This window comes from Epargyreus clarus, unplaced genomic scaffold (genome assembly GCF_041222505.1).
Source record: "Epargyreus clarus isolate Ecla_fem2 unplaced genomic scaffold, WU_Ecla_fem_2.2 ptg000029l, whole genome shotgun sequence".
NCBI lineage: Eukaryota > Metazoa > Arthropoda > Insecta > Lepidoptera > Hesperiidae > Epargyreus > Epargyreus clarus.
In genome coordinates, this window is record NW_027332235.1 from 2,304,853 (window position 1) to 2,321,766 (window position 16,914).

General features: G+C 37.7%; 1 protein-coding gene across 1 annotated transcript in view; it reads left to right on the forward strand.

Annotated features, from left to right (window-relative positions):
* The window catches only part of Sbf (SET domain binding factor), a 101,512-nt gene that overhangs the window by 29,240 nt on the left and 55,358 nt on the right, over positions 1 to 16,914 (forward strand). The gene's annotated exons all lie outside the window — the stretch shown is intronic.

Consider the following 16,914-nt stretch of genomic DNA (forward strand, 5'->3'; position numbering starts at 1 on the left):
GATCCAAGTCTCGCCATTCAATTCTTCTACCGTAAAAAGTCTTGAGATCTATGTAATACCAAGCCGGTAATGTATGCAGTCCCTACTTAAGGGACCTTCTGTCTTAAGGTATTATCTCACTATCTAACCTAACAACATCTCATGGGACCATACCAATATTAAAAATATTTTATGTTCTAAATAAATTGACGTGGCAATCGTACTAATGTTACCTGTGTGATGCGATATGATAAGATGAAAACACAATGTGACTTGCAGTACGATTGCCACGTTAATTTATTTAGAACATAAAATATTTTTAATATTGGTATGGTCCCATGAGATGTTGTTAGGTTAGATAGTGAGATAATACCTTAAGACAGAAGGTCCCTTAAGTAGGGACTGCATACATTACCGGCTTGGTATTACATAGATCTCAAGACTTTTTACGGTAGAAGAATTGAATGGCGAGACTTGGATCTTTTTACAAGCATTGTTTTTGATGGCATTATAACTATTCCCGTTATTAAACTGTTCTTGCTGAAGTCTCCGACCAGAATGTCGCTCTCTGTTAACTCGAGCGTCGCCATGATATCATCCCCACTTGACATCCCCACTGCATCTATGTTTGAACTGTAGTAATCAAATGAGTGACTTATTATTTTAAAGTACTAATATAAAAATGCGATATCGTTAATATTCAAGCTTCGTATTAACGATGATAACAATATTATACTCGGGTTGTCCTTATATTTACTCATATACTTTACCGTTAATGTAAAATATCATTAAATTCTGTCATACCTTATGAAATATTTCAAAACTAATATCAAATTTAATATCACCGAACATTCGGCGCTGGCTGTCCAATTCATATTATGTTCTCGTCTCCTCTTCTTATGAGTTTTCAGATTATTTGATATATATTTTATTAGTAGTAAAAGTTATTAAATACCACATCATGCCGTATTTAAGTACTGTCTAACAGTAGTGTGCGTTAACATTTTTAGTTTGAAGGCATTTAGTCTCCTTGAGCATCAGTGTATCTGTGATCGAAATCAAGAAATTCAGTCCTTATTATATCTAATGGCATCTGATCATAAAAATGAAGGCGCCACGTATGTTCTGAATCACGTTATCGAAGTTTTGTCAACAACTTGTACATACATAACAAGCTTTGAACTAAGACTTTTCGGGCGCGGTTGCTTTCTAGGCCTGAGATGAGATCTCCATTTGCCAAAATCATATTTATTGTTTTTGCTTATTCAATGTTTAAATTCATTACATGGATTATGTTCATTTAATACCTACATTCATTTAATAAAAACCAAGACTCCCGTGGGGATTATTGTCGATCTACGTCAACGCTTATAATAATTATATTCCATTTCCTGTTTCCTTGCCAGTTGGGAATTATCGATGTTCCTCATTAGTTCTCACATCTACAAACAATGGCTTGTTATATGTATGTGTGCGTGTAGGTATGTGTGTCCACTTGTGGTTGACTAGAAGTTGCGTATTGTTGGGTAAACTCAACAAATAGTATCAACAATTTTATATTATACGAGTGGAACAGGTTTAAGCATTTATGTAATTTATTTTAAGCAAAATTTATTATTTATTGACATTTTTTACGTGAAGCTTCGAAAGCTCTGGTATTATTTTATTTATTTTAAACTAAATTTGTGTCGTTAAAATTGTAGGCAAAATTAATGAAATACATTTTTTTAAGTTACATACTTTCTGTATACGATATCTTGTTGGGATCGTAGGGAAAAGGGTGCATTGTGCCCTTATACAATGGATCGCGGCGTTCCGTGTCTGTGACTCATAAACTGTAATGTAAGTACATCATTGCATTGATATTCAAACGAAGATTATATGGAAATTAAAGTACGGAAGGCTTGTGGTATTTAGGCAGAGTATTTATCTTTTATGATTGTAGAAGTAAACGCTGTTGTGTTCTGGTTTGAAGGTAATGGTAGGTAGGTAATAAGAAATAATTAGGTACTCATGGAAGGTTCAAAGGTGGTAGAACCTGTAATGATTCGAGTGTGGTGACACTATCACGGTAGTTTAATGATCTTAAAATGGGAGTGTTGAGGTTCATTTATATCTACAAACTTTGAAAGTGGCAGACAAAACCATATTTTTCTAGACAATATTTTTTCAGGCGCCGCCCGTGTCTGCTTGGCTAGATATAAATACGGCAATACACATGGTATAGGACGATATATTTTTGTCTGCCAGGACACATGCCTAGCACGTTTAATGTATTTAGATATAAACTGAGCCTTTAATTGTACCCTATTATGACTTGAGGGGTTATTATAGAGAAAAGACGCTGTTCCGCATCTCATGTATTTAATCTTCTATAACTTACAAACAGGATGTGATGATACTGCATTACTACCACACAGCGCTTTTATTTTACGCGTCAAAAATACAGCAAGATCATATAACATTTTGTATCAGAACCAACCTGAATACGCTTACATTGTTCAAAGATTCGTAGATATATTTACGAGATGCTTTCATCACAGTCGATAAAAAACACTCGGTCAGTACTCCCGGTCGGAGTCTACATTTTATTTCGCCAGCTACTGGGCTACGTCATTACACATTGTACGACGTCAATTACACATGTTACGAGAGTCCGCTGAGTAAATGTTTAAATTTTAGAATGGAAGAGAAAATTAAAGTGTGCTTCAAGGTATATATAATAAACGGTATTCTTAGTCTTCTAAAATCTCATTAAAGTAAAGTACCTTCTGTGAAATATTGCAAACTAGAGTGGATTTACTTATTAAAATCTAGTTAGGTAAGAATGTAAGACTAAAACATTTAGAAAATAATTTCTGTTCTAATTTATTCATGACAAGCCCATTCCTCATTTAGCTTCCTTAGAAGTTCAATTATAAAAAAGGCTTTCTTAGTGATCATTTGCGGTATAATATGAGCAACTCCTCCATATTTTTCATATTTCTGATCCCAGTGGTAGCTTACACAAATAGGACCATGATTTATCTATTCCTCCGTATTAGTTTTAAAGTAGACTACTTATACATTAATTACATCCCAAATACAAATTGATTATAAGAGTTAATTTTATATAACGTAGGTAATAATATAATTAATGTTTTTAATATTCAGCTCTCGGCCTATGAGCTCGTACAAACAGCGGAAACGCCCCATAAAAACAAACACACACCATTCAAAGAAAGCGGGCCGTCTGAGTTTGAAGCTCGCAAGGATCGACGTAAATTAAATATAATACTATCTTTTGCCTGCGACTTCGTCCGGGCGGCGGGCAAGTCATTAAAACTTTTGTCCCATTTTACAACTGTCAGGTTTGAATTTGTAATACGACTTAATTTAATTTGGATTGTTTGTAAAATAAGCTTATTTAACTTCTGTACTAAGATGAACGATGTGGATTGAATTCGTTCAATACGCATAAATACTACGAGGATGTCTCGTTTAATTCGGGTCAGCTCAATAGCAGCATATTATTTCACCATATCCTTCGTTATTAAGTGCTAAAAATTTTAGCTTTGGGTTAAGTAGAAGTAGTTTCAAAATTCTGCTGCAAGATTTGACGCATGGCATTGTAAATTAATAAACCGCTTGGAAGTTGGAACCGACTCTAGTAAGTCTTTTCGTGCATACCCGAAACTACTGAGTCTAGAAGTGTGAAATAATGCAACAAAGTTCCAAATTTATATAAACGAGGACTAGGAAAGGGTTTTGAATATATATTCCTTAGAGTCGTAATAGCTACGAGATATGAAAGCTTGTCTTTTACACAAAACATGTCATTGTGACGGTCATGTAGGACCGCCCTTGACAATGTTACGGTGCGGCACAGAATATTTATCGCGAAGAGCGCGGATGTTGGTCACTGTGCTACGATACGACCACATGATTGTCATTTACATGTATCTACACAAATATAAACTCTATGATTTTATAAAAACAATCATTTTCTAAATTGTAAAGGGTTGAATCGGTTTTGACTACTCCATATTTTAAATATAGAAGATTTAATAGCGTGTAGCTAATAGTGTCAGTGCCCCATTTACAAATAAATTGATGCATAGATCCAGATTAGTTCTTAAGCATAATCATTTGTTTATATTTAATTAAATATAGGAATAAAACGTTTTAGCTGTGTATGTAATTAATTGGTCAAGTTACGAGGCGGATTCATTCGCACACGGGAGGATTCCGTACCATCAAATTATCATTTTATTTTTTATATACTATTTGTTAACTAATAGTTAAATACTACGATTAATTCTAGTTTCTTGAATGTTTATCTCTTTATAATTTTTAACTTTTTTATGGATTTTATCTTTGGCTACGAAACCCTAAAATCTATGTAACAAATACCTATGAAGCAGTACAATACAAAACATATCAGTGAGTTATGTAGGCGCTTTGTTTTAAAATAAATCAAATTTGTGCGCCGGTATCTTGCCGGATGTTGCCGCGTCGGCGTTGATCGTCATGTCGGTCAGAGACGCGCAATCTGGGCAATATCACTCAATGTCGCACTGGCGTGTGGATGACGAGTGCTAATTAGTGTTTTGTTCCTGACGTTGGATGTATCAGACCCGAGTCGTTGTAGAGTAGAGAGTAGAGTTGTAGAGTAGAGAGTAAGTAGTGAGTAGTCATATATTTTTATATATCTACTATATTTTTTACATGAAATTTTGACACATGGCCCGCGTCTGCGCGCGTGTGTTACGATATGAACACATTAATACACATTGTATACTTATTTGTCTGCCACAGATCGTGTCTGATACTCTCTATGTCTGTCGATGTCAATAAACTAGTCTACTAATCTGCTGATTTTTGGATGAACCTTCGGGAAGATATTTCTTATAACGTCTATATTATCCATTTTTGTTAAGATTACCTACTTATCGAGCCAGATTGAATGAGCCAGATATGATGCGCTTGCTAGAAGTTGTCGAGGCTTACTTAAAGTGAAGACTACTGAAACTGGTCAAGGTTACCATATTATTGCAGTGTCATCGGATTTGTACAGATATAGTTGATCGATCAGCTGAAGCTTTTTTTAATATTAAAAATAAATGCTAAAAAAAATATTACACCAAATTCATTGATTAGGATAATTTTACCGATTTTCAAATATAACTACGACATGCTCAATTCTGTCCAACTGTTTGAGAGCTAGGATGTCTCAGAACGACACATAGATATGCCACCTGACACATGTTTCAAACCTCAATGTTCCTCTTTTTGCGTACGAGGTTAAAAACAGACACCGGAGGACAGATTGACAGATTTATCACTAAAGATCGAAACGTATGGTGCAAAAAAAATAAAACGAATGTAAACAAAATTCCTGGAATAGCCGTGCCTATCTGAAAGCGGAAATTCCCCCGCAAATGTAGGTCAGTGTGAACTATGTCCTATCTGAAGAACGCCGGTTCAATGTCACAGTGCATGCAGTGAATGAATGACAGAGATTGTGTCACTCACAATGGCTCTTTTTATGCCCAGCGAACAAATCAAACGTATGTACTGCAAACATATGACTGCAATAGACCGTTCTTATCTGAAATCGGAAGCTCCCGTCGCAGATGTAGGCTAGTGTGTACTGTCTGTGTCCTCTCTGAAGAACACCTGTTCAATGTTGCACGGTGTATCAATGACCGAGATTGTGCGACAACTCACAATGGCTCTTTTTGCTTCGATTGTAAAATACAGAGTGTGCTAGCTACGAGTACCTACTGTTTGTTGAAATAATATTAAACTAAATTTCCTATTGAAGAAGACGAAGTGACCTAACTCTTTAGCAATACTGTTGGTGGCGCAATACACGATGATTTCATGTCGCCACGAATGCTAAACACCTTTTTTTTTGTTGACAAGGGGGAAACCTTTAAAACGTACCGGATGCCGTGAGAGCGGCACAGGGTTATTTGGGACTCTTACCGCACTAAACCCCCCAGGTGGCTGTCCTCGGCGCTGCGTAGAGGACTCCGGGATCTCCAAAGGAACGCAACCGGAGTCCTTTTAGCGCATTGCCCCGTCGGGCTCGGCCCAGATTGGCCGGGCGGTTCGAGCTCCCAACTCTTGCTACCCGCTACCCCAGAAGTCCCCTTTTAGTCGCCTCTTACGACAAGCAGGGGATACCGTAGCCCTATTCCTGTCCCGGAACTACAGGGACCACGAATATGAAACTCTTACGCGTCCTTTACAAACCCCCGATTCAGCGGCAACGTAATATAATGCGATCCTTGCGAAAAATATAATTTACGTTAAATTTATACGTGTATATTTAACTATTGTAACAATGTGAGAAATGTGTAATGAATTGTACGTATATGTGTAACAGCAAAAACAATACAAATATTTTGACGTAATTTATCCCTATGTATCTAACTTTTATCACCTGTAGATAATTTACAACGCGGAAGCAACACAGATGCGTGCGAAAATTATAGCAAAAAATATAACAATTACATACATGCTACTTATTGAACATTATAGTGTGCAAAAAGTGTAAACACCAATTAGCATACAAGTGGGAGGCGAGCTAGGAATAATGGGTGACGTAAGGTCGTGAGGAGGTATGCAGATGGGGAATGGTGCAAGAATCACAATCACAAAGAGATCGTAGTGCTGGGATCAAGCGCGACAATGGAGACCGCGTGGTGTAAACTGATTATAAGAACAATGTACGATGGTAACTCTTTATGTTTCGTAATTGCAATTGTTTTCATCGCGTTTATGAGTAATTTACTAGCGTGGCTCTGTTAGCGCATAGTCTAAGTGCTTGTTAGTAATTTTATTAATGTTTCAGCTTTCTTCGCTCTCAACCTGATGTGATACTGCTATTTTAAATGTGTGTCACTGGAAACTTATCTGAGGCATTTTGTCCTAAGGGGTAGCATTAGCATATGTGGCCGACCTAAGTTAACGCTAATCTTATCTATGGTTGATTACTGTAGTGGAAACTTACCATCAAGTGGACGTTCTTCTTGAATCTTTTGCTACTTTTACGTTATAAAAAAGACTATGACAACAGAGATGTTGGAAACAGCTAAAATAATGTAGTGTCTTCGTGTGTCTACGATTAGAAACAGTAATTATCTAGACTAATACACATGCCGTATTGTAAGTGATGAGTCACAGGCCTTGATGATTCTTGCGGCAGATCAGATTTTGCGGTCTCGTGTTGTAATTGTATCCGCCGATTCACGTAACTGTGTTTATTTAAGATATTAACTGTGACAATTGAAGCGTACATAGCCTTAGGGATCGTGTAGATCACAAACGAAGTACAGTCGAGATTTCGATAGGTGACCGTTAGAGCCTTCATGAGCATTTCCGTGTCTTAGATAGTACGTTAAGCCGTCGGTCCCGGTTGTAATCATTGGATAGATGTCGTTAAGTTTGTGCTTTTATGGATTTTGTGTGTAAACATTGGCTGGCTACTTATACCATAACTCTCTTTGTCAACCGGCGTTGAAGCTGTGTAATATAATACGTTATATACTTTTTATATACGCAAATTTGTTGCGAAATAATCGATGGCGTGATTCAAAATCCTATGACGTCGTCTACTTTTGACCAATTGACGAACGATATAGTCGCCACATAGAAGTTGGATTCTCTTCAGTGCTGGTCTTTCTATTACTGAGTCAATAATTTAATAAAGAAATTTTCGTATGAGATAAAGAGTGACAAAAACACAATACAAATATAGCATAAACCACGATATTCAGAGTTTGCAAATAACTTTAGTGTTAAATTTCGTACACGCCGATTATATCGGCCGCGAAAACCAACGGAAGCAGATGGTCTATTGTTAAATTAAGATCGGCGGTTCGTGGCGAAATGCCCTATAAATAGAAGATTTTTATGTATCCGCCGGCGGATGCTGTGCGGGGCTGCTCTGGTGTTTCTTGCCGGTGATTTATTACCAACAACAGTTTTTCTTTATTTGGTCATCGTGATCGTAAACTTTGTTTTGATTTTGAATACCATTTTACTGTTTTGATGGTCGGAAATAGATTCGAAAGTATTAGTTGGATTTTTATGATCGTGGTTTGTTTGTTGGTTTTTTGGGCATTCTCTCTGTGGTATATTTACTCAAAGACTTTTAGAAATTGTTGTTGAAGTTGTTAAAGTTTTCTATACTGCTTATGTTCCCTATTAATAAAATTGATGAAACTTTAGTTCGTTAAGTGAACTTAAGTGTCTCGAGATTATCACATCTTCAAAGAATCATCAGCGCCTCACACTGCTACATTCCTGGTTTATGGCATAAAAAATAAATATTCTAATCTAAAACAAAAAGTATTGTATATTTGTGTTTCATTTAATTAAGAATATAGTTTAAAAGGTTTGCGTCCAACAATAACAGCTATATTTAAAACATTTTATATTCCATATCGGAACGCCATTCGTCTCGTACCCGCTTCGCTGCGTGATTAATCTTCATACGTTATAGCCAAGTCAAATGAACTAAACACACACGTATTATATTATCGGTATATTTTTGTTGCAATAATGCTTTTTTAATGGGGACATCGATACGTGCAAGAACAAATTAGTACAACCTATCGTATTAAATTGGATTTTTGAAATGTTTTAGGTATTTTACTAATGATATACTTACTTACTATGTAACTACTGGTAAATGCTTATTCGTTTGAAGTGCATTTATCAAATCAGTATCACAAGTGGATGTCACATTTTCAGTGGGTATTCACGACTGAATAATTTGCAAATTTTCAAAATTACGTCAATGTGTCCCCTTTAGATTTTCAATTATTTTTTTTTTTATATAATATAGGAGTAGCAGACGAGCATGCAGTCCACCTGATGGTAAGTGGCTACTGCCGCCCATGGACATCTGTAATCAACCCCAGATAGGATTAGATATTCCTACCTGAGGTCGGCCACAGATGCACCACTACTCCTGAGGACTAAGCTGGAACGCCTCAGAAAAGTCTGTCTCCCTTACCACACCCTTCAAACCGGAACACAGCAGCGCGTAACACTGTTGTTATTAGGTTGAAATAGGTGTAGCGGTGGTGCCGCCGGAGTCGAACCACAAAGGATTCTACCACCTTCAAACCCCACCTACCCTTCAAACCCTTCAAACCTACCACCTTGTTGTGTTTTTGGATGTCAAAAAAGGTGCAGTCATTTCCAAGATTAGTCCACATGCACATAAAGGTGTCGAAATCTTTGACGGAGTATGCAGTTTTATTTACATGTCGTAGTTATATTAGTGTTTACAATGAGCTATCGTATCCTCAGACAGTGGTCATCTAATGATGATGAGGCTTACAATTTGTAGTCATACGTTATGTCATTTTGAACCTTAGTAATATGTTACCGATGATAATTTTCAAACAAAACGTAATGGTTGGGATCTCTTAAGTCATTATCGCAAGGATCCTCGGTTTGCTAAACATGTGAAATGTCTTACACCGTATCGGTCAGTCATACGTACCTATATCTAAATGATAAAATTAGATTAAGATTGGGGCATTCCAATTAGTCTTTTGGGCTAACTATCGTCGTAATTTCATTTTTCGCTTATGCTAAGGGGCAGCGGTTCGGTCCCTCCTAATCCAGGAGGCTTACGTTCGCTACCTGATTACTTCAGCCACAGGCGCGTTGCTACCCTGAAGATCAGGAAGACCTGTAGAAGATGCCTTCTATCCACAGTGAAGTTGTCCACATAGTTTCCTTGCCACATCCTTCTAACAATAACCGTAATGGGTCACTCTAACTCTACCTTAATATGATTTTATAAAGCAAAATAAGGCAATAAGTGTGGATGAACTATACGTATAGTTCACCGGCCGGATAACAGTGAAAGTGGTACCTGCCTTGACACACCGAAACCGGATCCGTAATATATTCGCGCGTTCTCGCCGATTATTGGATCCGATACAAAGCACTACGTGTCTTGCTCGCTTTCAAAATCACCGGAGAAACGATATCCTCTTTGGGGATTTCATATGTGATTTCAAAGACATTCAAATATATAGTACCGATGGCTTAATGTACCTTGCGAAGAACTCAAGCCACTTGTCCATCCAACTCCCGATCGCGTCCAAAGCAGCTTATTTTTTTTTCATTTAGTAGCAGACATTGCTGTGATCTGCTCTTCTTGTGTTCATTATTGGTGTTCATAGGCTGTATAGTATCAGGTTCACCTTTGTTACCTATAAAAAAATGTACAGCTGGATTTTGTGGACTTACCCTACAGTTAAAAGTGACTCTTAAATTGTCCTCATTAAGGAGACCCGTGCCCAGCTCTGGCAAATTAATGGGCAAAGTTAGTATTTAAAATTAAGTAAGGAACGAGGTAAAACCATTTTAAAACTAGTTCCCTTTTTAGTTGAATAATTTTTAACTAGGTTACAAAAGTTTCCTCAGGTTGTTATGCATTTTCAGGCTCTGTAGTTGGCGTGGAAAGTTCGCAAGGTATGAAATTATTGTATTATATATTGCGAATATGAAATACGCATACGTATATAAATATAAAAGTCGCGTATGAATATAACCCAGTGATAGCCTAGTGGTTAAGAAACTCGGCCTCTCGCTCGAGGGGTGCTGGGTTCACATCCCAGGCTCGCACCTCTGATATGTGCGAATTACAAATTAATGATCACTTGCTTAAACGGTGAAGGAAAATATCGTGAGGAAACCTGCATACCTGAGAAATCTTAAAAAATTAAGTTTTATAAAGATATGTGAAGTCTACCAACACGCACTTGGCCAGCACGGTGGATTATGTCCTAGCCCTCCTCATTCTGAGAGGATGTGCTCAGTACTGGGACAGTAATGGGTTGATGATGATGATATAAAATACTGTATATAATAACAAATCCAAACGTCGCCGAATAATCGCTGAACATACGATTTTCCAAAGGAAAGAAGTATCTTTAGTAAATCAGTAAAAAAAGTAAAGGTCTCTCCCAGAAGGATCATTGGCTACATCCTCCGAGGATATATCTATCAGTTGTGCAATTTTCATGGAAAATGCCGTTTCCATAAATCACTGGAATGTTGCCAAATAGCAAAGAATGGCGAAGTATTTTGGCGAATATGTGTGTAACATCGTGTAGGCAGTAGTTTCCAGACTACAGTCTACACAGGTAATTTTGTACTGTTTATAAATGATAATGAATGTATTCATTCACACAGCGCTACCGACGCGTGTCTCCGTCCGTCCCCTTTGTTTTATATCCTTACTAATATTGTTGATACGAAAGTCTGTATGTGTTTTCGTTCGTGTATTTTTCTTTCACGGATCAAATAATCGAGCAATGTTCATTATATTTGGCAGACGTATGACCTTTAGCTTCTCTTGCTAATTTTGACTGATTGCAAAAAAATCTTTATGACCCTCTATAATGTAGATGACATAAGAATTTGGCTTTTGCTGGAAAAGTTACTGAAAACAATAGCTCATCAGTACTGCTAGTGAAACACTTTTATTGCAATAAGTTAGCATTTATTGCCCAGCACTGCAATTCAGATGATACGTGGATAGATCATACTATAGCTTCTATAATATTCCTGGGCTATACAGAGTTTATTGCAAGTATTCCTCTGCAAGATGGTAGTTCGACAGCTGTAAAATTTTAGTGGCAGAAACTATGCATAAAAATATCCCGTTCACCAACTCCTTAACACATTTCTCTAATTGATAACAAAACTACCCGTTTATTTACATTTACACGGAAACATCTGTTGGCAACGCAACTCCCGTTGACCGAATTTCGAGCCGTGAATCGATTATACGATGAGTGTACGACTGTTTATGTTCAATGTTACAAGCTGACGATTGGTACGTGTGGTAACTTCCGCTTTAACTTGTACCTTATGTTGTAAGATGTATTTATACCATGTAAAATTATAGTTCTGAGAGGCTTCAGATCGCCTCTTGTACCCTGATAGAAAAATGAAATATTTTTTTAATCGTCATCTCCTAAAGAAGGTTTTCGTCCTCTATCTACTAATACATATACGAGGGTACGTTTTTAAGTTCGCGGAATGAGGGACAAGGAGCGAAAATAAAATGTCAAAATTATTTTTCTTTTTCTACATATTCTCCTGCAAGACGAATGCATTTTTCAGATCTTTGTATTAACTTATTTAAACCCTCATAAAAAAAATGTTTTGTCCTTGTCGGAAAAATACGAGGAAATTGCGTCCTTTACTTCTTCGTCTGTAGAAAATTTCTTTCCACGAAGCTCTTTTTTCATTTTTGGAAAGAGATAATAATCGCTGGGAGCCAGGTCTGGACTATAGGGTGGGTGATTTAAAATATCAAAGCCCACCTTATGCAGGGCAGCCAGTGCAATACGGCTCTTGTGTACGGGCGCATTGTCGTGCAACAGCAGGACACCTCTGGATAATTTTCCTCGTCTTTTTTCTTTGATGGCTTCTTTTAACCGCTCCAAGATTGTTGCGTAATATTCTCCGGTTATAGAGACACCTTTATCTTTGTAATCTATTAACAAAATTCCTTCTGCATCCCAAAAGACTGTCGCCATGAGTTTGCCGGCCGATTGTGACACCTTAAACTTTTTAGGAGGTGCTGTACCCTTTTTATGCCACTGCATGGAGTCTTGTTTAGACTCAGGTTCATAATGGTGAACCCAAGTTTCATCTCCAGTAACAATTCGATTCAGTACAATATCCTTATCTTCTCCACAGAGGTTCAAAAACGCACGGGAACATTCAACGCGCTGTTGTTTCTGAGGCGGCGTGAGCATTCTCGGCACCCACCGCGCGCTGACCTTAGTCATGCCAAGATGGTCATGCAGAATTTTAAAAATGGTTGTATCCGATACTCCAACCATTTCTGCAAGCTGTTTCTTCTTTAGCCGAGCATCTTCCAGTACTAATTTTTCGACTTCCGCTATCGTTTCCGGAATGGTCACCTCAACAGACCGTCCTGGTCGTGGGTCGTCTTCAAGTGAATCCCTGCCTTGCTTAAAAAGGTTGTTCCACTTGTAAACCATCGTTTTTCCAGGGCAAGAGTCCCCGTAAACCGATGACATCTCTTCCATTATGATTTGCACAGACTTTCCTTGCTTGGTAAGGAACTTTATAACGGCGCGATGCTCGATTTTCTCCATACTTCCAATTTTCTTCCGGATTGAGTTGTTTAATTGTCGATAGTTTTAAAACTAATGATGCAATTGTGATAAAACTTTATATTTATACTATTTATGAGTCACTTATCACGTACCGCCCTTAACGAGCCCGCTATCCCCCCTCCAACCCTGCCATTCCGCGGACTTAAAAACGCACCCTCGTATTAATCGTAAAGTTACGGTAAATTTGTAAGTTTAACGGCTACATCGCCGATCTAATTTTGATAAAATTAAACATGGATGAATGTTAATAATTGTCATGTTATGAAAAGGGCAAATAATATGTTGCAATGGTGTCACTACTTTAAGTTGCAACAAAAAGTATATTTTATTTTATGGAACGTGACTTTTAAGTGTTCTAAGAATAAAATATGGCGTAACATTATTTGCATCAATTAATTAAATGGTTTGGTTAAAAATTAATTTTGTGGACGAGAAGTCTCACGGCTTGGATGGTATGTAACAGATCTATAGATTTAAACAAGGCTATTATGAATTTGATGGATGATATCCAGTAGCTTAAATTTATTGCATACCGCACGTTTGCACGTGAAACTTTCTTGAAGGTGTTGAAGGTTGAAAACATCCGGCGCTGACTGAACATCGAGTTAATTCTTCCTCCACCAATATGCATTAGGGCAGCGTGGTACAGTATGCTCCAGCTGCTCTCCAAGTTGTGATGTGATGAGACATTTGATCTTAGTACTGAAACATAAAAAGTTGCAGCAATTGTTTTTTTGTCAATTTTACAAAATAAAATCGATAAATCTATTTCAATCGTCCACTACTAAACAACGAATACATTTGTTCAGAGTTGATTACGTAAAACTATTTTTAATACTTCCGATAACAGCGACCATTACAACACTCGCTTATCGTCCTAATGTGTGAGCGTTAATTGCTTTTTTCCGCAGCGGGAGCGAAATCAAATTAATATGAAGTTCACGCTCTCACGAACATGTGATTCCACTCGAGACTCGGCATCTCAAATTGAATAAGCGTCGTTGCCTGATTGCGCGGATTCGACGCCAATTGGTATCTCCTTCGTACGCAATCTGAGTATTCAGCGCGAGGCTAGAAATTCTAACGTAACTGGGGTTATTTGTAGATGTTTGGAAGGGAGAATTTATATGTGAAATGTATGAAAATATTCGATTTGGTAGGTAATTTATACAAATCCAACACTTAAATTGTCACCTTTTAATAGTTTTGCCAATAACAAAATAATGGTCCTTGTAACGGCGTAATCTCAAAACATGAAAACATGTTTATATATTTTTGTTAGTTGGATTAGTATCGAAAAGAGCTGACACGACGTTGACAGCGTTTTTACGAAAAGTGTTAAACTTAAAAGATCGTTGACTTACTAGTTGTAAGTCAATGTTCTAGACATTGTAACATTATTTTTGAGGGTAAAGTAAAATCGCTACAAGCACGAACGGCGGACACGCAAACAGAAACTTATGCTCAAAAATTTGAAAACGTCAATGCCCTTGCATGAATGAATGTTACGTATTCGTACGGTACGAAGAACGTTTTATACGACAAACTTGTAAATTGCGCTCAGCGCGCAAATGAATGCGCCGCTGACGGCTAACGCGGAATTAAAAAAGTTTGAGAACGCGTGTACCGAGCGAGGGTAGATACCGGTGAAATATTGTGTCGTGGAGTTTCACTTGGAAACTTGTGGACTAAACTTTAGCGTGTGGAGTATCTTAGAAGGGAAATATTTGAGTGAAAAAGTTTTCCTAGTTCGCTAGAGTGTGTATATGTTGAGGGATTCAACGTTTATTACAATAGAAGGTGATTATTATTGAAATAGCAGTATCGTCACACCAATTTTTTTCTTACAGTAGTACTACATCGTTATTTTAGTCATTTGGTTTGAAAAATGTTTGTCTTACGAGACGCTCCTTAGTCTTCAGCGGTAGCAAGGAATCTGTTACCGAGCTCAGTCTGGTCTGGATGTTATCCTATTGTTTGACATTGTTAAAAGAGCTCAATGTGCGGTTACCACTCATATGCCATTTGCTATCATGCATCCTTTTCTTCAAATAAAATAGTCGGTGTAATTTAATCTTCAGGATGTTAGGAATGTAAAGAGTCCTATGTAATGTCCTTCTAAAGTTTAAAATCAAGACTGCAAGCTTCAGGAAAAATGTATTATTGTTTTTTTAACTTTTTTATTACAATTACTTCATTGTCTGTGGTCGGACGCTGATGGGATTATAAAATTAGATTGTACGCTTTGATCCCTTGTACCGGATGTAGTTATTTATAGGTGGCTTGTAATTGTACCATTGTTTATTGTCGGTACTGTAGTTGTATTTAGGCATGTATTTCCTTTGATCTTGTTGTAATAGGAAATATACAAACACTGGCATGAAGGTCGGACTGATAAAACAAAAATATGATCAAAGTACGCCGACCCTAATCCTAACTAATATTATAAATGCGAATGTGAGATTGATTGTCTCTTTGCTACATTTTCACGCCTTTACTGCGTAACCGATTGTCATAAAATTATGTACACACGTTGTCAGGGGTTCAGAAAAGGACGTAGGGTGCCTTTTATCTCAGAAACAAAGTCCCGTTCCTGAGGGAGAAATAAAAACCTCTGAATGCGTGAGAAGCCGCAGCTAAAAAGCTAGTCTTATATAAGTTCAACGGTTACGGCAATAAAACCGGCGAACAGCTGAAAGTAACAAGAAAAGTATCTAAATTATTCGTAGCCTTCAACGCTAAATTATGCAGGTTATTAAATATCTACCTCGTAAACTTTGGCTACATGCGTACTTACTTAGTTTATGTAGTTGTACGATCAGTAACCGATGGAGGAGAACAGTTCACTATTGGCGACCATATTTTGGCAACTGGTTACTAGGATACTCGTTATTAGGTTGGACCGATGACCTGAAGAAGACGATGGGAAATCGTTGAGTCAGAAGGTAAAGGACCGGTTGGAATCGTGCCAATTAGGGACTTCGCTATTGATCGTGCCGGAGTCTGGCCTACTCTGTAATATTATATCAATTACTTAGATGCCTATAACTACATTGAACGTGTCAGACACGGCCCGTATTAGACAAATATTTTTATATATGATATTTAAAATAGCTACGCGTCAGGCATACCCTATGTCTTTAGATGTAACTGAACCCATATAAAACTTAACAGGAAACTAATTGTCGGCGTCTTGCTATAAGATGTATATGCTAGCTATGTATAGTTGTATGTTTGTCAAACCACAACAATAGACGAATGGGGCCGTGACCGCTCGACGGTTAGCCTCAATATGCCTTGTCTATGACAAATTCGTGTTTTTCTGTCCCTAGTGCATATACCTAGGAATAAATCTATACCTACTTATCTAGATTGTGTATGATGTAGGTATGTATTGCGACGTTGTAATGGTGGTGGAGCCCTTCTGGTAGATACGACATCGCATTCTGTGGCATTTTTACCCACAGAACCCCAAGGTGGCCGCTCTCAGCCCTACCAGTTATGTTCTGTTGGTGATCTCGGAGTATTCCGAGTGCAGAACCCCTATCAAAATTTGCCCGCTGATTTTTTATACTCACCACACCTTCCAATGTTTACGACAGCATGCCGTACCCCCTCGTTCCTCGGGGGAAGCCGTGCCGGCCGCAACTCCTGGAGCCCAGACAGAAAAGCGACAAACATTAACAGGTGTCTAACGACAGGCAGGGAGTAACGTAGCTCTATTTTGCACCCGAGCTTACAGGAACAAGTCAAGTTATGG